Source organism: Chiloscyllium punctatum, chromosome 3, assembly GCF_047496795.1.
Source record: "Chiloscyllium punctatum isolate Juve2018m chromosome 3, sChiPun1.3, whole genome shotgun sequence".
Taxonomy (NCBI): Eukaryota; Metazoa; Chordata; class Chondrichthyes; order Orectolobiformes; family Hemiscylliidae; genus Chiloscyllium; species Chiloscyllium punctatum.
This window is the reverse complement of record NC_092741.1, coordinates 2,194,781-2,219,928: the sequence shown is the minus strand read 5'-3', so window position 1 is coordinate 2,219,928 and position 25,148 is coordinate 2,194,781. Positions and strand designations below refer to the sequence as shown.

The 25,148-nt window shown below is 50.2% G+C and overlaps 1 protein-coding gene and 1 non-coding gene across 2 annotated transcripts in view; one reads left to right on the top strand and one right to left on the bottom strand.

Moving 5' to 3' along the window:
- Positions 1 to 1,714: 1,714 nt before the first annotated feature.
- Positions 1,715 to 25,148, top strand: part of LOC140453809 (lysocardiolipin acyltransferase 1-like) — a 52,853-nt gene continuing 29,419 nt past the window's right edge. The window contains exon 1 of the mRNA XM_072548704.1: positions 1,715 to 2,037. The gene's annotated coding sequence lies outside the window, so the exon portion shown is untranslated. The remainder of the gene's footprint in view (positions 2,038 to 25,148) is intronic.
- Positions 6,699 to 6,772, bottom strand: trnat-agu (transfer RNA threonine (anticodon AGU)). Its single transcript has one exon. It is a non-coding gene; the product is annotated as a tRNA-Thr (tRNA).

Sequence of the window (25,148 nt, the reverse complement as noted above, 5' to 3'; positions counted from 1 at the left end):
GGTTGGGGTTAAGGGGCTATGTTTAGGATTTTAGTTGGGGTTTAGAGTTAGGGGTCAGGTTTTAAGGTTTTGGTTGGGATTTAGGGATTTGGGGTTATGTTTAGGGTTGGGGTCAGGGTTTAGGTTTAGGGTCAGGTTTTAGAGTTTGGGTGTGGGATTTAGGTTTAGAATTTTGGCTGGGGTTTAGGGTTAGGGGTCAGGGTGTGGGGTTTAGGTTTAGGGTTTTGGTTGGGGTTAAGGGGCTATGTTTAGGGTTTTGGTTGGGGTTTAGGGTTTTGGTTGGGGTTAAGGGGCTATGTTTAGGATTTTAGTTGGGGTTTAGGGGTTACGTTTAGGGTTAGGGGTCAGGTTTTAAGGTTTTGGTTGGGATTTAGGGATTTGGGATTATATTTAGGATTGGGGTCAGGTTTTAGAGTTGTGTGGGATTTAGGTTTAGAATTTTGGCTGGGGTTTAGGGGTTATGTTTAGGGTTGGGGTCAGGGTGTGGGGTTTAGGTTTAGGGTTTTGGTTGGAGTTTAGGGGTTATGTTTAGGGTTTTGGTAGGGGTTATGTTTAGGGTTGGGGTCAGGGTGTGGGGTTTAGGGTTTTGGTTGGGGTTAAGGGGCTATGTTTAGGGTTTTGGTTGGGGTTAAGGGGCTATGTTTAGGGTTTTGGTTGGGGTTAAGGGGCTATGTTTAGGGTTGGGGTCAGGGTGTGGGGTTTAGGGTTTTGGTTGGGGTTAAGGGGCTATGTTTAGGGTTTTGGTTGGGGTTAAGGGGCTATGTTTAGGGTTTTGGTTGGGGTTAAGGGGCTATATTTAGGGTTAGGGGTCAGGGTGTGGGGTTTAGGTTTAGGGTTTTGGTTGGGGTTAAGGGGCTATGTTTAGGGTTTTGGTTGGGGTTAAGGGGCTATGTTTAGGGTTTTGGTTGGGGTTAAGGGGCTATGTTTAGGGTTAGGGGTCAGGGTGTGGGGTTTAGGTTTAGGGTTTTGGTTGGGGTTAAGGGGCTATGTTTAGGGTTTTGGTTGGGGTTAAGGGGCTATGTTTAGGGTTAGGGGTCAGGGTGTGGGGTTTAGGTTTAGGGTTTTGGTAGGGGTTAAGGGGCTATGTTTAGGGTTTTGGTTGGGGTTAAGGGGCTATGTTTAGGGTTTTGGTTGGGGTTAAGGGGCTATGTTTAGGGTTAGGGGTCAGGGTGTGGGGTTTAGGTTTAGGGTTTTGGTTGGGGTTAAGGGGCTATGTTTAGGGTTTTGGTTGGGGTTAAGGGATGAGGGTTTTTGCTCTCTTTCCGTTGTCAAGGTGAGGGTCCGGCTGCCTATGGTCTCCATGGTAACGGGCTGCTCTGGGTTGTTCGGAACCTCTTCCCGCTCTGTCACCATGGTGACGGCTCCTGGAAACCACCCGGAACCTTTATCGTGACGGACCGCGGTCAGCGGCGGAGTGCAACATCCAACAGGTTCCGGGCGGATAGCAGCAGCGGCGGAGAGCACCGGGCCTCAGGGCAGGGAGAAGGGAGAGAGGTGTTGGGGGGGAGAGAGGGGGCGAGGACGAGGGAAGGAGGAAGAAGAAGAAGGGAGGGAGGGAGGGAGAGGAGGAAGAGAAGGAAGAGGGAGAGAAGGAGGGAGGGACAAGGAGGGAGGGGGAGAAGGAGGGAAGGAGGGAGGGAGAGGGAAGGAGGAAGGAGGGAAGGAGGGAGAGGGAAGAGGGAGAGCGGGTGAGTGAAGGGGGGGGAGTGGGGTGGGGAGGTGGGGTAGGGTAGTGCAGAAAGACCTGAAGAATTGGAAGAAGGGAGTCCCTGATCTGGAGTGAGGGGTAACTGTGAGAGATTGACACCTGGACTTGAGGGAGTGACAGACCTAACGTGGAGGGGAAATGCGGGTGAAGATAAAAATTGTATCGGCAGTGAAGAAGAGAGTCTGGAGTGGCACCCCACTGTAAAAGGAAGACAACTGAAGAGAGAGAGGATCACCCCTGGTGGTGCCCAGCAGTGGGAGACTGGACAGCTGTCGGATTGGCCTCAACCCAGTGGGTCAAGAGGGAACCTAGGAGAGGCAGCTGGGCAGGTCAGTGTCTGTTTCAGCAATTCACAGCCACAACTTTTCAGAGCTGATGAGAAGGAAAACACATTCCACAAACCACATTTGTTATGGGCTGTTTTGGATTTCAGTTTTTCACTAATCTTTCTTCGCCCATGTGTTATTTATTCATCACAGTATGCTGCCCTGATCCAGCTTGGATTTCATATCAATACTCCTATTCAATCACGTGATTGTTGGGACATCCTGGCATTGAGGTTCGTGCAAATTGGAATGAACCACATTAGAATTTGATGCATCTGAAGATCCGGTCATTTGCATCCAAATACAAGAAGTTGCAAAACTGAAGGAAACAGCAGCTGACAGAGGGAAGGAGGTGGAGGAAGTAGGGATCTAACACAGCTTTAGAGGATTACAGGCTTGCTAGAAATGAGCTCAGAAATGGACTGAGGAGAGCCAGGAGGGAGCATGAAAAAGGCTTGGCAGGAAGGATTAGGGAGAACCCAAAGGCATTTTACTCATATGTGAGGAGTAAGAGAATGATCAGGGAGAAGGTAGGGATAGAGTAGGGAACTTGTGCGTGGAGTCTGAGCAGAGAGGGGAAGCCCTGAATGAGTTTTTTTTGTTTCGGTTTTCATTAAGGAAAGGGACCTTGTTGTGAATGAGAACTTTGAGGAGCTGGGAAACAGCCTTGAACAGATGGAGATTGATGAAGTTGATGTGCTGGAAATTTTAGAAAACATTAAGGTTGATAAGTCCCCAGAGCCGGACCAGATTTATCCTAGGCTGCTCCAGGAAGCAGGAAAGGAGATTGCTAAGCCGCTGGCAAAGATCTTTGCTTCCTCACTCTCCACAGGAGTTGTATTGGAGGATTGGAAGGAGTAATAGGGAAATCCCTGGCAATTACAGACCAGTCAGTCTTACGTCTGTGGTCAGCAAAGTTTTGGAAAGAATTCTGAGGGATAGGATCTGTGACTATTTGGAAAAGCAAAGAGTGATTAAAGGCAGTCAGCATGGCTTTGTGAGGGGCAGGTCATGCCTCACAAATCTTATTGAGTTCTTTGAGGAGGTGACAAGGCAGGTTGAGGAAGGATGGGCAGTGGATGTGGTGTATATGGACTTCAGCAAGGCATTTGATAAGGTTCCCCATGGTAGGCTCATTCGTAAAGTCAGTAAGTATGGGATACAGGGAGATTTGGCTCTGGATTCAGAATTGGTTGGCTGACTGAAGGCAGAGAGTGGTTGTAGATGGAAAGTATTCTGCCTGGAGGTCAGTGTTGAGTGGGGTCCTGCAGGGCTCTGTTCTTGGGCCTCTGCTCTTTGTAGTTTTTATAAATGACTTGGATGAGGAGGTTGAGGGGTGGGTTAGTAAATTTGCAGATGACACAAAGGTTGGAGGTGCCGTCGATAGTATAGAGGGCTACTACAGGCTGCAGTGTGACATAGACAGGATGCAGAGCTGGGCTGAGAAATGGCAGATGGAGTTCAACCTGGATAAATGCAAAATGATGCATTTTGGAAGGTTGAACTCAAATGCTGAATATAGGATTAAAGACAGAATTCTTGGCGGTGTGGAGGAACAGAGGGATCTGGGTGTTCAAGTAAATAGATCCCTCGAAGTTGCCACCCAAGTGGACAGGGTTATTAAGAAAGCATATGGTGTTTTGCCTTTCATTAACAGGGGGATCGAGTTTAAGAGCCGTGAGGTTTTGCTACAACTCTACAAGTCCCTGGTGAGACCACACTTGGAATATTGTGTCCAGTTCTGGTCTCCCTACTATAGGAAAGATACAGAGGCTTTGGAGAGGGTGCAAAGAAGGTTTACCAGGATGCTGCCTGGACTGGAGGACTTACCTTATGAAGAGAGATTGAATAAGCTCGGACTTTTCTCTCTGGAGAGAAAGAGAAAGAGAGGAGACCCGATCGAGGTATACAAGGTAATGAGAGGCATGGATGGAGTCAATAGCCAGAGACTTTTTTCCCCAGGGCAGGATTGACGGGTACGAGGGGTCATAGTTTTAAGATATAAGGAGAAAGTATAAAGGAGACATGAGAGAGAGGTTCTTTACGCAGAGAATTATGAATGCTTGGAATGCGTTGCCAGTGGTGGTGATGGAAGCAGAGTCATCAGGGACATTTAAGCGACTGCTGGACAGACACGTGGAGAGCAGGGCATTGTGGAGTGCGTAGGTTAAGTTATTTTACGTTAGGATTAACCCTCAACCCAACATCGTGGGCCAAAGGGCCTGTTCTGTGCTGAACTTTTCTATGTTCTAGGTGCAGGATGGACCCCTGTCCTGGTACAGGTGGACAAACTGATAGGTCGCACTTGGACTTCAGTAAATTCTAGGGAGCAGCGAAATCGACGTTTCGGGCAAAAGCCCTTCATCAGGAATAAAGGCAGTGAGCCTGAAGCGTGGAGAGATAATCTAGAGGAGGCAGCCTGAAGCGTGGAGAGATAAGCTAGAGGAGGTTCACTGCCTTTATTCCTGATGAAGGGCTTTTGCCCGAAACGTCGATTTCGCTGCTCGTTGGATGCTGCCTGAACTGCTGTGCTCTTCCAGCACCACTAATCCAGTATTTGGTTTTCAGCATCTGCAGTCATTGTTTTTACCTTTAGTAAATTCTAACCTAGACTGCTCAAATTGAAGCCAGGAGAGAGGGAGAGATACTTTATTTGTGCCGAGAATTTATTGAATATTTGAGTCCAACACTTCTTTGGTCTGTTGAAGAGTCACCGGTCTCGAACTGTTAACTTTGTTTCTCATTGCACAGATGTTGCTAAACCTGCTGAGTTTCTCCAGCCCTTGTCTGTTTGAGCTCTCTTCCACAGTCCCAGCTGTTCCTAGATACTTGTTTATAGATCCAGTCAGCAATTAAGAGCTGTCACCTGATTCCCTTCGCAACATTAATCGTTCTGTCAACACTGAGCATGTTGGTTAAAACAAATTCAGAGCTGTTATTGCACACCTCTGGAGTAAGATATGAGAGACCTTTCACACAGAGGGTGGTACATGTATGGAATGAGCTGCCAGAGGATGTGGTGGAGGCTGGTACAATTGCAACATTTAAGAGGCATCTGGATGGGTATATGAATAGGAAGGGTTTGGAGGGATATGGGGTGGGTGCTGGCAGGTGGGACTAGACTGGGTTGGGATATCTGGTTGGCATGGACAGGTTGGACCGAAAGGTCTGTTTCCATGCTGTACATTTCTATGACTTTGTGTAGCATGGCCAGTCTACCCTAACCTGTACATCTTTGGACTGTGGAAGGAAACTGGAGCACCCAGAGGAAACCCACGCAAACACGTGAATGTGCAAACTCCACACTGACAGTCACCTGAGGGTGGAGTTGAACCCAGGTCCCAAGCACTGTGAGGCAGCCGTGCTGACCATTGAGTCATTATTTAATTGAATTGATTGTCACATGTACTGAGGCACAGTGAAAAGCTTTGTCTTGCGAGCAATACAGGCAGATCACAGAGTTAAATAGTATTGATAGTAAATAATAGGTAAACCGTGGCAAAAATAAAAACAGGTACAGGCGAATGTTAGTAATTTTAAAAAGCATGCTATTAAGTTTAAAAAGTGTAGAATGATTGTAGGAAATAGGAAACTTAGATCTGTGCGCAGGAACTCGCAAGGAGTCGACCATATTTGGCGCTATCTGCAACTGTATTGGAGATGGTTCAGAGGAGGTTTACCAGACTGATACCTTGATCGAGTGGGTTGTTTTATGAGGAAAGGTTAGACCGACTCGGCTTGTTTCCTTGGGATTGAGAAGAATGAGGGGTGACTTGATTGAAGTGTATAAGATCCTGAATAGTCTGGACAAGGGGCAACATGGAAAGGATGTTTCCTTTAGTAGGTCAGTCCAGAACTGGGGACACTGTTTTCAAAAGTGATTTTATTTTTCTGAGGGTTGTGTGACTTTGGAACTCTGCCTCAGAAGTTGGTAGAGGTGGGATTGTGAATATTTTTAAGGTGTGTAGATAGATTCTTGTTAGGTAAAGGAATCATTCCTATCAGCCTAGGTAGGAACGTGGAATTGTAAGCATAGTGATGACCCATGACCTTATTGGAAGGAGGAGCAGGCTGAAGGGACTGAATGGCCTACATTTGCTCCAGACTTGTGTGTTGTTGTGTAAGGTATGGGAAATTTCTCCTTGAACATTTACATGGAATATTTCACTGGTCAGGTCACTGTTGAGATGAGGTTTGTTTTGACAACATTCAAGGACAGGCCAGAGATTGAGAGTGACTGTGGTGCAGCGTAGATGGTGACACTGCAGTCATCTCCATTCTGTAGCACAGGTATGTCAGTGATGGTCAGGCCGGTGTGAGCAAGCAGCTTGGTCAGGTTAGATTAGATTCGATTACTTACAGTGTGGAAATAGGCCCTTTGGCCCAACAAGTCCACACCGACCCGCCGAAGCGCAACCCACCCAGACCCATTCCCCTACATTTACCCCTTCACCTAACACTAAGGGTACTTTAGCATGGCCAATTCACCTAACCTGCACATCTTTGGATTGTGGGAGGCAACCCATGCAGACATGGGGAGAATGTGCAAACTCCACACAGTCAGTCACCTGAGGTGGGAATGGAACCCGTGTCTCTGCCGCTGTGAGGCAGCGGTGCTAACTACTGTGCTGCCCATAAAACAACGAACTTTTGACACAGCAAGCAGGCACCACTGGGGATTGAACCCAGGATCTCCTGTTTACTAGACAGGCCCTTTAACCATCTAAGCCCTGGCGCCACTTTGTGAGAGTTTTACTCGTCAAACTGGTATGTAATACCCCCAGCACAGGGCAGTTGGGAATCTTTGAGCAGAGTTAGCTTGTAAATGATATGGGCTCAGCACACAGCCTGGCTTACCACCGGTCTGGAGTTTGAAAGTGTCTCCATCAAGACAGTTGCTGACATACCATCATGAAGCAGTGACAGGATTGTGGTGATATTTCCTGGATATCAACATTTCTCATCATCATTTATGAAGTGCTTGAGGCATCTCAAACTTTTTAAAAAAACTTCCCTGATGGGATGTGGGTGTCGCTGGCTAGTCCAGCATTTATTACCCCATCCCGAGTTGCCCCCCTTGAGAGGGTGGGGGTGAGCTGCCTTCTTGAACTGCTGCAATCCATGTGCTGTAGGTAGACCCACAATGCTGTTAGGTTGGGAATTCCAGGATTCTGACCCAGTGACACTGATAGAACGGTAAGATATTTCCAAGTCAGGATGGGGAATGGTTTGGAGGGGAACTTGCAGGGGTGGTGTTCCCATGAATCTACTGCCCTTGTCCATCTAGATGGAAGTGGTTATGTGTTTGGAAGGTGCTGTCTGAGGATCTTTGGTGAATTTCTGCGCACATCTTGTAGATAGTACACACTGCTGTTACTGAGCATCGGTGGGGGAGGGAGTGGGTGTTTGTGGATGTGGTGCCAATCAAGCGGCTGCTTTCTCCTGGGTGGTGTTGAGCTTCTTGAGTGTTGGAGCTGCCCCCATCCAGGCAAGTGGCGAGTATTCCCTCCCACTCCTGACTTGTGCCTTGTAGATGGACAGGCTTTGGGGAGTCAGGAGGTGGGTTACTCACCACAGTATTCCCAGCTTCTGACCTGTTCTTGTAGCTGCTGTGTTTATGTGGTGAGTCCAGTTGAGTTACTGGTCAATGGTAACCCCCAGGATGTTGATAGTGGGGGATTCCGTGATGGTGACACCAGTGAATGTGACAGATTGGTGGTTAGATTGTGTCTTGCTGGTGCAGATGTTGTTTGCCACTTTTCAGACTAAGCCTGGATGTTGTTCAGGTTTTGCTGCATTTCGGTAAAGATGTCGAAATAGTTCATAGGATGAAAGAGATTGGTGAGTAGGGGAAGAAAAGGGAAAGAGGGTACTGAGTTGGATGATCAGCCATGATTGATTGTATTAAATCAGCTTTGAAGGGCTGGATGACCTAGTCCTGCTCCTCGTTTCTGTTTCTAAGTGAACATGGACTGCTTCAGTATCTGAATCGTCGCAAATGGTGCTGAACATTGTGCAATCATCAGTGAACATCCCCACTTCTGACCTTATGATGGAGGGAAGGTCATTATTGAAGCAGCTGAAGATGGTTGGGCCTAGGACCCTCCCCTGAGGGACTCCTGCAGAGATGTCCTGGAGCTGAGATGACTGACCCTCCAACAACCACAACCATCTTCCTCTGGGCCAGGTGTGACTCTAACCAGTGGGGAGTTTGCCTTTGAATACCCAGATTTTCTAGGGCTTCTTGATACCGCACTCTGTTGAATGCAGCCTGGATGTCAAGGGCTGTCACTCTCCCCTCAATGTAGAGTTCCTGGTCTCGCTCCCAGCATTCTTCTTAGGTTTGTCTGGTAACAAAGACTATGCCAGAGGTTCCTTTTGAAGGTACAAAGCCTCACTTGTGACTTGGACAGGATTCCCTCATTCACAGGATTCAGGAGATTACACAACAAACTTTTCTATGGACAAGAGGAAAATACCTCCACCATGTCCACACCATGATTTATCTCCCTACTTGAAGACAGTTAGAATTCTCTCATTCCTGAATAGAGGGGGGAAAATGCAGGAAATAACTATTTTTTCTCCCAAACTATTGCTTGAGTGCATGGAGCCTTGATATGAGGAAGAAGCCACCAGTTTTGAAGAGCACAGCTGGATACCATCAAAGTAACCACATTTGTTGCTCTGCGTTATTTGATTTCTTGTTGCAGCCCTCCCTTTGATGGTGCTCTTCCCATTGATTTGACAACAGTGACTGGAGGATACCTGGAAAATGTCAGCTGCCAGGGTAGGCTCATGTTTGAGGAGGTGGGAATGATCTTTCCAGCAATGACTGTCATCCTTAAGAGAGACAATCCTGTGGGCTGGTGCTGAGCACATCTTACTTAAGCAGAATGACCGACACCTGAACCAAGAGAAAGTACCACAGGCTATTTTGAGGGCACCTTTTCTAGCCCCTTCCCCATTTAAGGTAAACAGAGGATATCTACAAGAGGATATCTACAAGACGACTGCTCAGTCAGAGATGCTGATGCGTAAGGACACATCTGCCCAATGCCCTTCATGTAGTGGTCCTTATGTGTAAACCATTACCTTGGGATCTCTGGGTTCACAATCTTGTCCCTCTCCTCGGTCCTCCCTCACCCCAGGATGGAGCCGAGTGACCCTGGTACAACCTGCCTATGACTTTAATCCAGAGCAGTGGTCGGCCATTCAATCCATCAAGTGTGTCCTGCCTTCACTGATGTCAGAGCCACGGGTGCTGTGATTATGCACACGATCCTGATGATGGGTGCTCAGGTTTCAGAGATGGGTCAAGTGGCAGTGACTGGGCTCATGTTGCGAATGTAGTTCACAACTTTACAGATACGCAGTCTCCTCTCGCCTGATCTGACAGTGGGGACTTTTTGAATCCTGTCTCCACCACTCCACCACTCCACTCCCCCGCCCCCACCCCCCCCCCCCCACCGCCCCCACCCCCCCCCCGCCACCCCGCCACCCCGCCAGTGTGGGGTCACCCTGCACCCCAGTGCTCAGATTATCATTCGCTACTTCACCCATCACCAGTGTCTAGGTGGACTGGCTTTAAACTGAATTAACAGGAGGATGGGCACCAGCACATGGAAGCAGCAAAATGGAATAAGGTGCACAAAGTGAGTGTCAAACAGTCTGAGAGAAAGACATGCTAACATATTAGTCAGGAATGGACTGAGAAGGACAAAGAGGAACTGAGAGACAAGATTTCCATGTCTGTCTGTCCCACAGTGTGGTGAGTGAGGCTTAGAAGTGAACAACCACAAATTACAGCTGGTGGTAATAATGGAAACATGGTTAAAGTAGTGAGGAACTACCACTGAATATTCAAGGAGTCTTCATTAAGGTTAGAGAATGTGAAAAGGGAGGTGGGCTGGCAGAATTGACCAGAGAAAACATTGTAATGTTAAGACCCTAAGATGTAGGAACAAAAGCATTTACTATCTACAAGATGCACTGCAGAAATTCACTGCAGACAGCATCTTCCAACCACAACCACTGCCATCTCGAAGGACAAGGGCAACAGATACACGGGAACCCCACTCCCTGCAAGTTCCCCTCCAAGCCCCTCCCCATCCTGACTGGGAAATGTATCACCATTTCTTCATTGCTGCTGAGTCAAAATTGTGGAATTCCATCCCTCAGGGTATTGCAGGTGGACAGCAAGAAGGCAGCTCACCCCCACCTTCTCAAGGGCAGCTAGGGACGGGCAATAAATGTGGACCCAGCCAGTGATGCCCACATCCCACAAAATTGGATAAATAAAAACAGAAGTGGGCAATTCAGCCCATTGAGTCTGGTCCATCATTCAAAGAGATCACGACTGATCGGAGTTAAAAATCACACATCAACAGCGTCGCTCCAAAAGCTAGTGTGCTTCCAATTAAACCTGTTGGACTATAATCTGGTGTTGTGTGATTTTTACCTTTGTACACCCCAGTCCAACACTGGCATCTGTTAATCCTCAACTCCACATTCCTGCCTTTTCCCTATAACCCTTGATTTAGTTACTGGTTCAAACACTGCCTCTCTTAGGCCCAATATATTGAAAATGAGAAGCTGCCCTTGATGGGACAAGGAAAGACTCCAATTGGTTCGAGTTGAGAAGTAAGAAAAATGAGATCATGCTTAGTGTAATCAAGAAACCTTCAAATCGTGAGAGAGACAAGGGGACGAATCACAGAGCTTTGCAAGGCAGGGGAGGATTTAATAACCCAATTATTGATTGGGATAAATTTAGTGTAAAAGGTAAGGATGGGAAGGAAATTCTGAAATATGTGCAGTCGAACATCCTTGATCAGAGTGTTCTTAGCGCAGCCATGAGGCAGGGATTGGTGGAGTGAAGTGAGGTGGCCATGTGTTTGTGGGAAGCACTTGGCCAAGAGTCATCATTGTATCAGAAGGTTTCACTGAGAAGGATTTTGAAACAGGCTATCTCACTGTAGAAAGTCTGAACTGGAAAGGGGTGATCTTTATTGTGATGGGCAGAGCTTGAGCCAGAGCTAATGGAACAGGGGAATGTGAGGAATTCCTGTCAGTTATCTCTGTGGAGGAGATGTTTTAGGGCCAGGCTGGGTATGTACAAACAAGGGGAAAGGAAGAGGAAACAAAGCCAGTCATCTGGGGATGGTGTAGGGGGTCGATTAAAGGGAATGAGATGGTGAGAGCAGAACTTGTCGTATTCCTCCTGTCTCTACTAGATAAGGGGAGGTGCCAGACAATTGGAGTTTTCAGTGTGATCCCTTACTGAAGAAAGAGTGTGTGAACAGCCTGAATAAGAACAGACCTTTTGGTTCATACTCATTACTGGGTATGGTTTTAGAATAAATAAGTCAATGTTTGTTGGCTAGGAGAAAGTGAGGACTGCAGATGCTGGAGATCAGAGTCGAGTGCGTGGTGCTGGAAAAGCGCAGCAGGTCAGGCAGCATCTCCTCCAAGCCACTCCCCATCCTGACTGGGAAATATCTCTCTGTTCCTTGACTGTCACTGGGTCAGAATCCTGGAATTCCCTCCCTAAGGGCACTGGGGGGGGTCTACCTACAGCACAGCAGTTCAAGAAGGCAGCTCACCCCCAGTTTCCCAAGGGGCAGTTCGGGACAGGGCAATAATGATGCTCATATCCCCTGAATGAAAAGAAAATTAGTCTCAAGGACAGAAAGTGGTGGGTTGTAGTAAATGATTGTTGTCAGGGTGGAGGACAGTAGGCAGTGGTGTTCCTCAAGGGGGAGTACTGGCTCACGACCTTCTTTGCTATCTGTAGCTGACTTGGATCCTATAATACTGGAGTAAAATTTATGAAATTGTTGATTGCAAACTTGGCAGAGTGGCAAGCAATCACAGAGTGTTTATGGGATAGGAGGAGATTGCCTTGGCCAGTCATGGAGCCCACCAGTGTCTGAGACAGCTACGTGTATAGGACATGCTCCCAACAGCAGAAACACGAGCTCTGGGTCTCGGAGCTGGAACAGCGGTTGGAGAGACTGTAGCCCATCCGTCAGGGCTGGGAGTTACTGTGGATAGCACGTTTCGAGAGGTGGTCACAGAGCAGCTCAAGGGACTAGAGCAACGAAGGGAATGGGTGACCAGATGGAGAGAAACAGGCTGGAAGTACAGGAGACTCCTAGGAACCCTGTCACAAATCAGCTTCTACTTTGGATGCTCAGGAGGCTACTGGTTCCTCAAGGGAGTGTGGACAGAGGCACAAGGGACAAGGCCGTCCAGGAGGAGAGGGAGAAGAAAGCAGGAGTGATAGGGACAGGGCCTTTCCTAGTTAAGGCAGCGGGGGGAGGGGGGGTGTCTGTCTGTCTGTCTGTCTCATGGTACTGCAGTCAGGGATCTCACCAAATGGTGCAGCTCACCCTGAAGGGGGAGGGTGACACAGAAACATGGAAGATAGGAGCAGGAGTAGGCCATTCGGCCCCTCGAGCCTGTTACACCATTTAATATGGTCATGGCCGATCATCAAGCTCAACACCCTCATCCCATGATCCCTTTAGCTACAAGAGCTATATTTAGTTCCTCCTCATAAACACAGAGTGTTTTGGCCTCAACACCTTGTGTGCTGGTGAATTCCACAGGCTCCCCACTCTCTGGGTGAAAACATTTCTCCACATCTCAGCTCGAAAAGTTTTAACCCTTTCCCCTAAACTGTGACCACCCACCCCGCCCTCCAACCCCATTATCAGGAAGACCCTCCTCTGTTCACCCTGTCTAGTCACCCTGTGGTCATCAGTTTCTATGAGGTCTCCCTCATTCTTTTAAACTCCAGTGAATATAATTGTAATGGGAACAGTACAACACAGTACATGACCTTTATGCTGTGCCAGCCTTTTATCCTACACTAAGATCAAACGAACCTACATACCCTTCATTTTACTATCATCCGTGTGTCTATCCAAGAGGTGCTTAAATGTCCCCAATGTATCTGACTCTACTCCCACCACTGACAGTGCATTCTATGCACTCACCACTCTCTGTGTAAAGAACCTACCTCGGACATCGCTCCTAAACCTTCTGCTAATCACCTTAAAATGATGCCCCCTCGTGATGGCCATTTCTGCCCTGGGAGAAAGTCTCTGGCTATCCACTCTATCTATGCCCCTCAACATCTTGTACATCTCTATCAAGTCACCTCTCATCCTTCACTTCAATGAGAAAAACCCTAGCTCCCTCAACCTTTCACCATAAGACACACCCTCCAGTCCAGGCAGCATCCAGGTAAATCCCCTCTGCACCCTCTCTAAAGCTTCCACATCCTTCCTATAATGAGGTGACCAGAACTGAACACAATGTTCCAAATGTGGTCTAACTCGGGCTTTATAGAGCTGCAGCATAATCTCGCAGCTCTTAATATCAATCCCCCTGCTAATGAAAGCCAACACACCGTGCACCTTCTTAATAACTCTATCAACTTGGGTCGCAACTTTGAGGGATCTATGGACATGGACTCTAAGATCCCCCTGTTCCTCCACACTGCCAAGGATCCTGTCTTTAACCCCGTATTCGGTATTCAAATTCGACCTTCTAAAATGAATCACTTCACACTTTTCCAGGTTGAACTCCATCTGCCACTTATCAGCCCAGTTCTGCATCCTGTCAATGTCCCGTTGCAACCTACAACAGCCCTCCACACTATCCACAACTCCACCAACCTTTGTGTCATCAGCAAACTTACTAACCCACCCTTTCTCTTCCTCATCCAATTTATTTATAAAAATCACAAAGAGCAGAGGTCCCAGAACCGATCCCTGCGGAACGCCGCCAGTCACCGAACTCCAGGCTGAATACTTTCCATCTACCACCATCCTCTGTCTTCTATGGGTCAGCCAATTCTGTGTCCAGACAGCCAGATTTCCCTGTATCCCATGCCTCCTTACTTTTCTGAATGAGCCTTACATGGGGAACCTTATCAAACACCTTGCTAAAATCCATATACACCACACCCACTGCTCTACCTTCATCAATGTGTTTTGTCACATCCTCAAAAAATTCAATAAGGTTTGTGAGGCATGACCAGCCCCTCACAAAGCCATACTGACTATTTCTAATCAAGCTATGCTTTTCCAAGTAATCATAAATCCTGTCTCTCAGAATCCTCCCAAATACTTTGCCCACTACACCCTCCCATCCCTACCTTGCCTCAGTGGGACAAACCTATCCAGCCCTATCAGCAAGTGCTCCCTAAACAGCCTCCACATTTCTCTCATGTATTTCCCTGAGAACATCTGTTCCCAATTTAGGTGCCCCAGTTCCTGCCTATTAGCATTGTAGTCCTCCCTCCCCCAGTTCAATACTTTCCCATACGGTCTGCTTCTATCCCTCTCCGTGACTATAGTAAAGGTCAGGGAGTTGTGATCACCATCACCGAAATGCTCTTCCACCGAGAGATCTGACACCTGGCCTGGTTGGTTGCCAAGCACCAAATCCTCCCCTCGAGTCAGGCTAATCTGCATATTGAGTCAGGAACCCTCTCTGGACACACCTGACAAACACTGCTCCTCCAAACTAGTTGAACTCAGGAAGTTCCAATCAATATTAGGGAAGTTAAAGTCACCCATGACAACAACCCTGTTCCTTCTGCCCCTTTCCAAAATCTGTCTCCTAATCAGCTCCTCCGTGTCTCTGTTGCTATTGGGGGGTCTTTAGAAAGCCCCTAATAAAGTGACTGCTCCTTTCCTGTCTCTGCCTTCCATCCACACTGACTCTGAAGACAAACCCGCCTCAATGACCTCCCTTTCTGTGGCTGTGATACTAACCCTGATTAGCAATGCCACTCCCTCACCTCTTTTTATATCCTCCCTCCATTGGTTGAAAAGGGCAGGTTAACAGGGGAGTTAAGAAGAAATGTGCGATGCTTGCCTTTATTAGTCATGGCAAAGATTATAAAAGCTGGGAGGTGATGTTGGAGCTGGACAGGACTTGGCTTTGGCCACAGCTGGAATACTGTGTGCAGCTCTGGTCCCCACTCTACAGAAAGGATGGGATTACATTGGAGAGGGTACAGAGGGAGATCCAATAGAAAATATACAATAGGTGCAGGAGTAGGCCATTCGGCCCTTCGAGCCAGCACCACTATTCATTATGATCATGGCTGATCATCGATAATCAGTATCCAGTTTCTGCCTTATCCCCATAACGTTTGGTTCCACTATCGCGAAGAGCTCGATACAACTCTTTGATGAAAGTATCCAGAGACTTGGCCACCAGTGTGAAACAGTGACTGACCTGTCCCCACTCCAGTACTGTACCCCAGGGTAATACATGGACAGACTTGTCCCCAACAGTACTGTACCGCAGTGGTAGACAGTGACAGACCAGTCCCCACCCCAGTACTGTACCCCAGTGTTATACAGTGACAGATTTGTTCCCCCCCTCCCCAGTACTGTACCCCAGTGTTATACAGTGACAGACCTGTCCCCACCCCAGTACTATACCCTAGTGTTATACAGTGACAGACCTGTCCCCACCCCAGTACTATACCCCAGTGTTATACAGTGACAGACCTGTTCCCACCCCAGTACTGTACCCCAGTGTTATACAGTGACAGACCTGTCCCCACCCCAGTACTATACCCTAGTGTTATACAGTGACAGACCTGTCCCCACCCCAGTACTATACCCCAGTGTTATACAGTGACAGACCTGTCCCCAACAGTACTGTACCGCAGTGGTATACAGTGACAGACCTGTCCCCAACCCAGTACTGTACCCCAGTGTTATACAGTGACAGACCTGTCCCACACCGCAGTACTGTACCCTAGTGTTATACAGTGACAGACCTGTCCCCACCCCAGTACTGTACCCCAGTGTTATACAGTGACAGACCTGTCCCCAACAGTACTGTACCCCAGTGTTATACAGTGACAGACCTGTCCCCACCCCAGTACTGTACCCCAGTGTTATACAGTGACAGACCTGTCCCCAACAGTACTGTACCGCAGTGGTATACAGTGACAGACCTGTCCCCAACCCAGTACTGTACCCCAGTGTTATACAGTGACAGACCTGTCCCACACCGCAGTACTGTACCCTAGTGTTATACAGTGACAGACCTGTCCCCACCCCAGTACTGTACCCCAGTGTTATACAGTGACCGACCTGTCCCCCCCGCCCCAGCACTGTACCCCAGTGTTATACAGCGATAGACCTGTCCCCACCCCAGTGTTATACAGGGACAGACCTGTCCCCACCCCAGTACTATATCCCAGTGTTATACAGTGACAGACCTGTCCCCACCCTAGTACTGTCCCCCCAGTGTTACACAGTGACAGACCCGTCCCCACCCCAGTACTATATCCCAGTGTTATACAGTGACAGACCTGTACCGACCCCAATGTTATACAGGGATAGACCTGTCCCCACCCCAGTACTGTACCCCAGTGTTATACAGTGACCGACCTGTTTCCCCCCCCCCCAGTCCTGTACCCCAGGGTTATACAGTGACAGACCTGATCCCACCCCAGTGGTATACAGTGACAGACCTGTCCCCACCCCAGTACTGTACCCCAGTGTTATACAGTGACAGACCTGTCCCCACCCCAGTACTGTACCCCAGTGTTATACAGGGACAGACCTGTCCCCACCCCAGTGTTATACAGTGACCGACATGTCCCCACCCCAGTACTGTACCTCAGTGTTACACAGTGACAGACCTGTCCCCACCCCAGTACTGTACCCCAGTGTTATACAGGGACAGACCTGTTCCCACCCCAGTACTGTACCACAGTGTTATACAGTGACAGACCTGTCCCCACCCCAGTACTGTACCCCAGTGTTATACAGGGACAGATCTGTTCCCACCCCAGTACTGTACCCCAGTGTTATACAGTGACCGACCTGTCCCCACCCCAGTACTGTACCCCAGTGTTATACTGTGACAGACCTGTTCCTCCCCAGTACTGTACCCCAGTGTTATACAGTGACAGACCTGTCCCCACCCCAGTACTGTACCCCAGTGTTATACAGTGACAGACCTGTCCCCACCCCAGTACTTTACCCCAGTGTTATACAGTGACAGACCTGTCCCCACCCCAGTACTGTACCCCAGTGTTATACAGTGACAGACCTGTCCCCACCCCTGTACTGTACGCCAGTGTTATACTGTGACAGACCTGTCCCCACCCCAGTGTTATACAGGGACCGACCTGTCCCCACCCCACTACTGTACCCCAGTGTTATACAGTGACACACCTATCCCACCTCAGTACTGTACCCCAGTGTTATACAGTGACAGACCTGTCCCCAACCCCAGTACTGTACCGCAGTGGTATACAGCGACAGACCTGTCCCCACCCCAGTACTGTACCCCAGTGTTATACAGTGACAGACCTGTCCCCACCCTAGTACTATACCCCAGTGTTATACAGTGACAGACCTGTCCCCACCCTAATACTGTACCCCAGTGTTATACAGTGACAGACCTGTCCCCACCCCAGTACTGTACCCCAGTGTCATACAGTGACAGACCTGTCCCCACCCCAGTACTATATCCCAGTGTTATACAGTGACAGACCTGTCCACGCCTGTACTGTACCCCAGTGTTATACAGTGACAGACCTGTCCCCACCCCAGTGTTATATAGCGACAGACCTGTCCCCACCCCAGTGTTATACAGTGACAGACCTGTCTCCAACAGTACTGTACCGCAGTGGTATACAGTGACAGACTTGTCCCCACCCCAGTACTGTACCCCAGTGTTATACAGTGACAGACCTGTCCCCAACAGTACTGTACCGCAGTCGTATACAGTGACAGACCTGTCCCCACCCCAGTACTGAACCCCAGTGTTATACAATGTCCGACCTGATCCCACACCTGTACTGTACCCCGGTGTTATACAGTGACAGACCTGTCCCCACCCTAATACTGTACCCCAGTGTTATACAGTGACAGACCTGTCCCCACCCCAGTACTGTACCCCAGTGTCATACAGTGACAGACCTGTCCCCACCCCAGTACTATATCCCAGTGTTATACAGTGACAGACCTGTCCACGCCTGTACTGTACCCCAGTGTTATACAGTGACAGACCTGTCCCCACCCCAGTGTTATATAGCGACAGACCTGTCCCCACCCCAGTGTTATACAGTGACAGACCTGTCTCCAACAGTACTGTACCGCAGTGGTATACAGTGACAGACTTGTCCCCACCCCAGTACTGTACCCCAGTGTTATACAGTGACAGACCTGTCCCCAACAGTACTGTACCGCAGTCGTATACAGTGACAGACCTGTCCCCACCCCAGTACTGAACCCCAGTGTTATACAATGTCCGACCTGATCCCACACCTGTACTGTACCCCGGTGTTATACAGTGACAGACCTGTCCCCACCCCAGTACTGTACCCCAGTGTTATACAGCGACCGACCTGACCCCCACCCCAGTATTCTCCTGTGACAGAACTGATCGCACCCCAGTACTGTACCCCAGTGTTGTACAGTGACAGACCTGTCCCCAACCCAGTACTGTACCCCTGTGTTATATAGCGACAGACCTGTCCCCACCACAGTACTGTATCCCTGTGTTAAACACTGACAGACCTGTCCCCACCAGTACCGTACCCCAGTGTTATACTGTGACAGACCTGACCCCACTAGTACTGTACTCCAGTGTTATGCTGTGACAGACCCATCCCCACCCCACTACTGTAACCCAGTGTTATACAGTGACAGACCGGTCCCCACCCCAGTGTTATACAGTGACAGACTTCTCCCCACCCCAGTACTGTACCCCAGTGTTATACAGTGACCGACCTGTCCCCCCCCCCAGCACTGTACCCCAGTGTTATACAGCGATAGACCTGTCCCCACCCCAGTGTTATACAGGGACAGACCTGTCCCCACCCTAGTACTGTCCCCCCAGTGTTACACAGTGACAGACCCGTCCCCACCCCAGTACTATATCCCAGTGTTATACAGTGACAGACCTGTACCGACCCCAATGTTATACAGGGATAGACCTGTCCCCACCCCAGTACTGTACCCCAGTGTTATACAGTGACCGACCTGTTTCCCCCCCCCCCCCCCCCCCCAGTCCTGTACCCCAGGGTTATACAGTGACAGACCTGATCCCACCCCAGTGGTATACAGTGACAGACCTGTCCCCACCCCAGTACTGTACCCCAGTGTTATACAGTGACAGACCTGTACCAACCCCAATGTTATACAGGGATAGACCTGTCCCCACCCCAGTACTGTACCCCAGTGTTATACAGTGACCGACCTGTCCCCACCCCAGTGTTATACAGTGACAGATCTGTCCCCACCCCAGTACTGTACCCCAGTGTTATACAGTGACCGACGTGTCCCCACTCCAGTACTGTACCCTTGTTTTCTCCAGTGATAGACTTGTCCCCACCCCAGTACTGTACCCCAGTGTTATACAGTGACAGACCTGTCCCCACCCCTGTACTGTACGCCAGTGTTATACTGTGACAGACCTGTCCCCACCCCAGTGTTATACAGGGACCGACCTGTCCCCACCCCACTACTGTACCCCAGTGTTATACAGTGACACACCTATCCCACCCCAGTACTGTACCCCAGTGTTTTCCAGTGACAGACCTGTCCCCACCCCAGTACTGTACCCCAGTGTTATACAGTGACAGACCTGATGTACCCCAGTGTTATACAGTGACAGACCTGTCCCCACCCCAGTACTGTACCCCAGTGTTATACAGTGACAGACCTGTCCCCACCCCAGTACTGTACCCCAGTGTTATGCAGTGACAGACCTGTCCCCACCCCAGTACTTTACCCCAGTGTTATACAGTGACAGACCTGTCCCCACCCCAGTACTGTACCCCAGTGTTATACAGGGACAGACCTGTCCCCACCCAGTACTGTACCCCAGTGTTATCCAGCGACAGACCTGTCCCCACCCCTGTACTGTATCCCATTGTTATACTGTGACAGACCTGTTCCACCCCAGTACTGTACCCCAGTGTTATATAGTGACAGACCTGTCCCCACCCCAGTACTGTACCCCAGTGTTATGCAGTGACAGACCTGTCCCCACCCCAGTGTTATACAGTGACAGACCTGTCCCCACCCCAGTACTGTACCCCAGTGTTATACAGTGAGAGACCTGTCCCCACCCCAGTACTATATCCCAGTGATATACAGTGACATACCTGTCCCCACCCTAGTACTGTCCCCCCAGTGTTACACAGTGACAGACCCGTCCCCACCCCAGTACTATATCCCAGTGTTATACAGTGACAGACCTGTACCGACCCCAATGTTATACAGGGATAGACCTGTCCCCACCCCAGTACTGTACCCCAGTGTTATACAGTGACCGACCTGTTTCCCCCCCCCCCCCCCCCAGTCCTGTACCCCAGGGTTATACAGTGACAGGCACCTGATCCCACCCCAGTGGTATACAGTGACAGACCTGTCCCCACCCCAGTACTGTACCCCAGTGTTATACAGTGACAGACCTGTACCAACCCCAATGTTATACAGGGATAGACCTGTCCCCACCCCAGTACTGTACCCCAGTGTTATACAGTGACCGACCTGTCCCCACCCCAGTGTTATACAGTGACAGATCTGTCCCCACCCCAGTACTGTACCCCAGTGTTATACAGTGACCGACGTGTCCCCACTCCAGTACTGTACCCTTGTTTTCTCCAGTGATAGACTTGTCCCCACCCCAGTACTGTACCCCAGTGTTATACAGTGACAGACCTGTCCCCACCCCTGTACTGTACGCCAGTGTTATACTGTGACAGACCTGTCCCCACCCCAGTGTTATACAGGGACTGACCTGTCCCCACCCCACTACTGTACCCCAGTGTTATACAGTGACACACCTATCCCACCCCAGTGTTATCCAGTGACAGACCTGTCCCCACCCCAGTACTGTACCCCAGTTTTATACAGTGACAGACCTGATGTACACCAGTGTTATACAGCGACAGACCTGTCCCCACCCCAGTACTGTACCCCAGTGTTATACAGTGACAGACCTGTCCCACCCCAGGACTGTACCCCAGTGTTATACAGTGACAGACCTGTCCCCACCCCAGTATTGTACCCCAGTGTTATACTGTGACAGACCTGTCCCGACCCCAGTAATGTACCCCAGTGTTATACAGTGACAGACCTGTCCCCACCCCAGTACTGTACCCCAGTGTTATACAGGGACAGACCTGTCCCCACCCCAGTGTTATACAGTGACTGACCTGTCCCCACCCCAGTACTGTACCTCAGTGTTACACAGTGACAGACCTGTCCCCACCCCAGTACTGTACCCCAGTGTTATACAGGGACAGACCTGTTCCCACCCCAGTACTGTACCACAGTGTTATACAGTGACCGACCTGTCCCCACCCCAGTACTGTACCCCAGTGTTATACTGTGACAGACCTGTCCCGACCCCAGTACTGTACCTCAGTGTTATACAGTGACAGACCTGTCCCGACCCCAGTACTGTACCTCAGTGTTATACAGTGACAGACCTGTTCCCACCCCAGTACTGTACCCCAGTGTTATACAGTGACCGACCTGTCCCCACCCCAGTACTGTACCCCAGTGTTATACTGTGACAGACCTGTTCCTCCCCAGTACTGTACCCCAGTGTTATACTGTGACAGACCTGTTCCTCCCCAGTACTGTACCCCAGTGTTATACAGTGACCGACCTGTCCCCACCCCAGTACTGTACCCCAGTGTTATACAGTGACAGACCTGTCCCCACCCCAGTACTTTACCCCAGTGTTATACAGTGACAGACCTGTCCCCACCCCAGTACTGTACCCCAGTGTTATACAGTGACAGACCTGTCCCCACCCCAGTACTGTACCCCAGTGTTATACAGTGACAGACCTGTCCCCACCAGTACTGTACCGCAGTGGTATACAGCGACAGACCTGTCCCCACCCTAATACTGTACCCCAGTGTTATACAGTGACAGACCTGTGCCCACCCCAGTACTATATCCCAGTGTTATACAGTGACAGACCTGTCCCCGCCACAGTACTGTACCCCAGTGTTATACAGTGACAGACCTGTCCCCACCCCAGTGTTATATAGCGACAGACCTGTCCCCACCCCAGTGTTATACAGTGACAGACCTGTCTCCAACAGTACTGTACCGCAGTGGTATACAGTGACAGACTTGTCCCCACCCCAGTACTGTACCCCAGTGTTATACAGTGACAGACCTGTCCCCACCATTACTGTACCCCAGTGTTATACAGTGACAGACCTGTCCCCAACAGTACTGTACCGCAGTGGTATACAGTGACAGACCTGATCCCACACCTGTACTGTACCCCGGTGTCATACAGTGACAGACCTGTCCCCACCCCAGTACTGTACCCCAGTGTTATACAGCGACCGACCTGACCCCCACCCCAGTATTCTCCTGTGACAGAACTGATCGCACCCCAGTACTGTACCCCAGTGTGGTACAGTGACAGACCTGTCCCCACCCCAGTACTGTACCCCTGTGTTATATAGCGACAGACCTGTCCCCACCACAGTACTGTATCCCTGTGTTATACACTGACAGACCTGTCCCCACCAGTACCGTACCCCAGTGTTATACTGTGACAGACCTGACCCCACTAGTACTGTACTCCAGTGTTATGCTGTGACAGACCCATCCCCACCCCACTACTGTAACCCAGTGTTATACAGTGACAGACCGGTCCCCACCCCAGTGTTATACCGTGACAGACTTCTCCCCACCCCAGTACTGTACCCCAGTGTTATACAGTGACCGACCTGTTTCCCCCCCCCCAAGCACTGTACCCCAGTGTTATACAGCGATAGACCTGTCCCCACCCCAGTGTTATACAGGGACAGACCTGTCCCCACCCCAGTACTATATCCCAGTGTTATACAGTGACATACCTGTCCCCACCCTAGTACTGTCCCCCCAGTGTTACACAGTGACAGACCCGTCCCCACCCCAGTACTATATCCCAGTGTTATACAGTGACAGACCTGTACCAACCCCAGTACTGTACCCCAGTGTTATACAGTGACCGACCTGTCCCCACCCCAGTGTTATACAGTGACAGATCTGTCCCCACCCCAGTACTGTACCCCAGTGTTATACAGTGACCGACGTGTCCCCACTCCAGTACTGTACCCTTGTTTTCTCCAGTGATAGACTTGTCCCCACCCCAGTACTGTACCCCAGTGTTATACAGTGACAGACCTGTCCCCACCCCTGTACTGTACGCCAGTGTTATACTGTGACAGACCTGTCCCCACCCCAGTGTTATACAGGGACCGACCTGTCCCCACCCCACTACTGTACCCCAGTGTTATACAGTGACACACCTATCCCACCCCAGTACTGTACCCCAGTGTTTTCCAGTGACAGACCTGTCCCCACCCCAGTACTGTACCCCAGTGTTATACAGTGACAGACCTGATGTACCCCAGTGTTATACAGTGACAGACCTGTCCCCACCCCAGTACTGTACCCCAGTGTTATACAGTGACAGACCTGTCCCACCCCAGGACTGTACCCCAGTGTTATACAGTGACAGACCTGTCCCCACCCCAGTACTGTACCCCAGTGTTATCCAGCGACAGACCTGTCCCCACCCCTGTACTGTACCCCAGTGTTATCCAGCGACAGACCTGTCCCCACCCCTGTACTGTACCCCAGTGTTATCCAGCGACAGACCTGTCCCCACCCCTGTACTGTACCCCAGTGTTATCCAGCGACAGACCTGTCCCCACCCCTGTACTGTACCCCAGTGTTATACAGCGACAGATTGCCCCCACCCCAGTACTGTACCCCAGTGTTATACAGTGACAGACCTGTCCCCACCCCAGTACTGTACCCCAGTGTTATACAGTGACAGACCTGTCCCCACCCCAGTACTGTACCCCAGTGTTATACAGTGACAGACCTGTCCCCACCCCAGTACTGTACCCCAGTGTTATACAGGGACAGACCTGTCCCCACCCCAGTGTTATACAGTGACTGACCTGTCCCCACCCCAGTACTGTACCCCAGTGTTATACAGTGACCGACCTGTCCCCACCCCAGTACTGTACCTCAGTGTTACACAGTGACAGACCTGTCCCCACCCCAGTACTGTACCCCAGTGTTATACAGGGACAGACCTGTTCCCACCCCAGTACTGAACCACAGTGTTATGCAGTGACCGACCTGACCCACCCCAGTACTGTACCCCAGTGTTATACTGTGACAGACCTGTCCCGACCCCAGTACTGTACCTCAGTGTTATACAGTGACAGACCTGTCCCCACCCCAGTACTGTACCCCAGTGTTATACAGGGACAGACCTGTTCCCACCCCAGTACTGTACCCCAGTGTTATACAGTGACCGACCTGTCCCCACCCCAGTACTGTACCCCAGTGTTATACTGTGACAGACCTGTTCCTCCCCAGTACTGTACCCCAGTGTTATACAGTGACAGACCTGTCCCCACCCCAGTACTGTACCCCAGTGTTATACAGTGACAGACCTGTCCCCACCCCAGTACTGTACCCCAGTGTTATACAGGGACAGACCTGTTCCCACCCCAGTACTGTACCCCAGTGTTATACAGTGACCGACCTGTCCCCACCCCAGTGTTATACAGTGACTGACCTGTCCCCACCCCAGTGTTATACAGTGACTGACCTGTCCCCACCCCAGTACTGTACCCCAGTGTTATACAGTGACAGACCTGTCCCCACCCCAGTACTGTACCTCAGTGTTATACAGGGACAGACCTGTTCCCACCCCAGTACTGAACGACAGTGTTATGCAGTGACCGACCTGTCCCCACCCCAGTACTGTACCCCAGTGTTATACAGGGACAGACCTGTTCCCACCCCAGTACTGAACCACAGTGTTATACAGGGACAGACCTGTCCCCACTCCAGTGTTATCCAGTGACTGACCTGTCCCCACCCCAGTACTGTACCCCAGTGTTATACAGTGACCGACCTGTCCCCACCCCAGTACTGTACCTCAGTGTTATACAGTGACAGACCTGTCCCCACCCCAGTACTGTACCCCAGTGTTATACAGGGACAGACCTGTTCCCACCCCAGTACTGTACCCCAGTGTTATACAGTGACCGACCTGTCCCCACCCCAGTG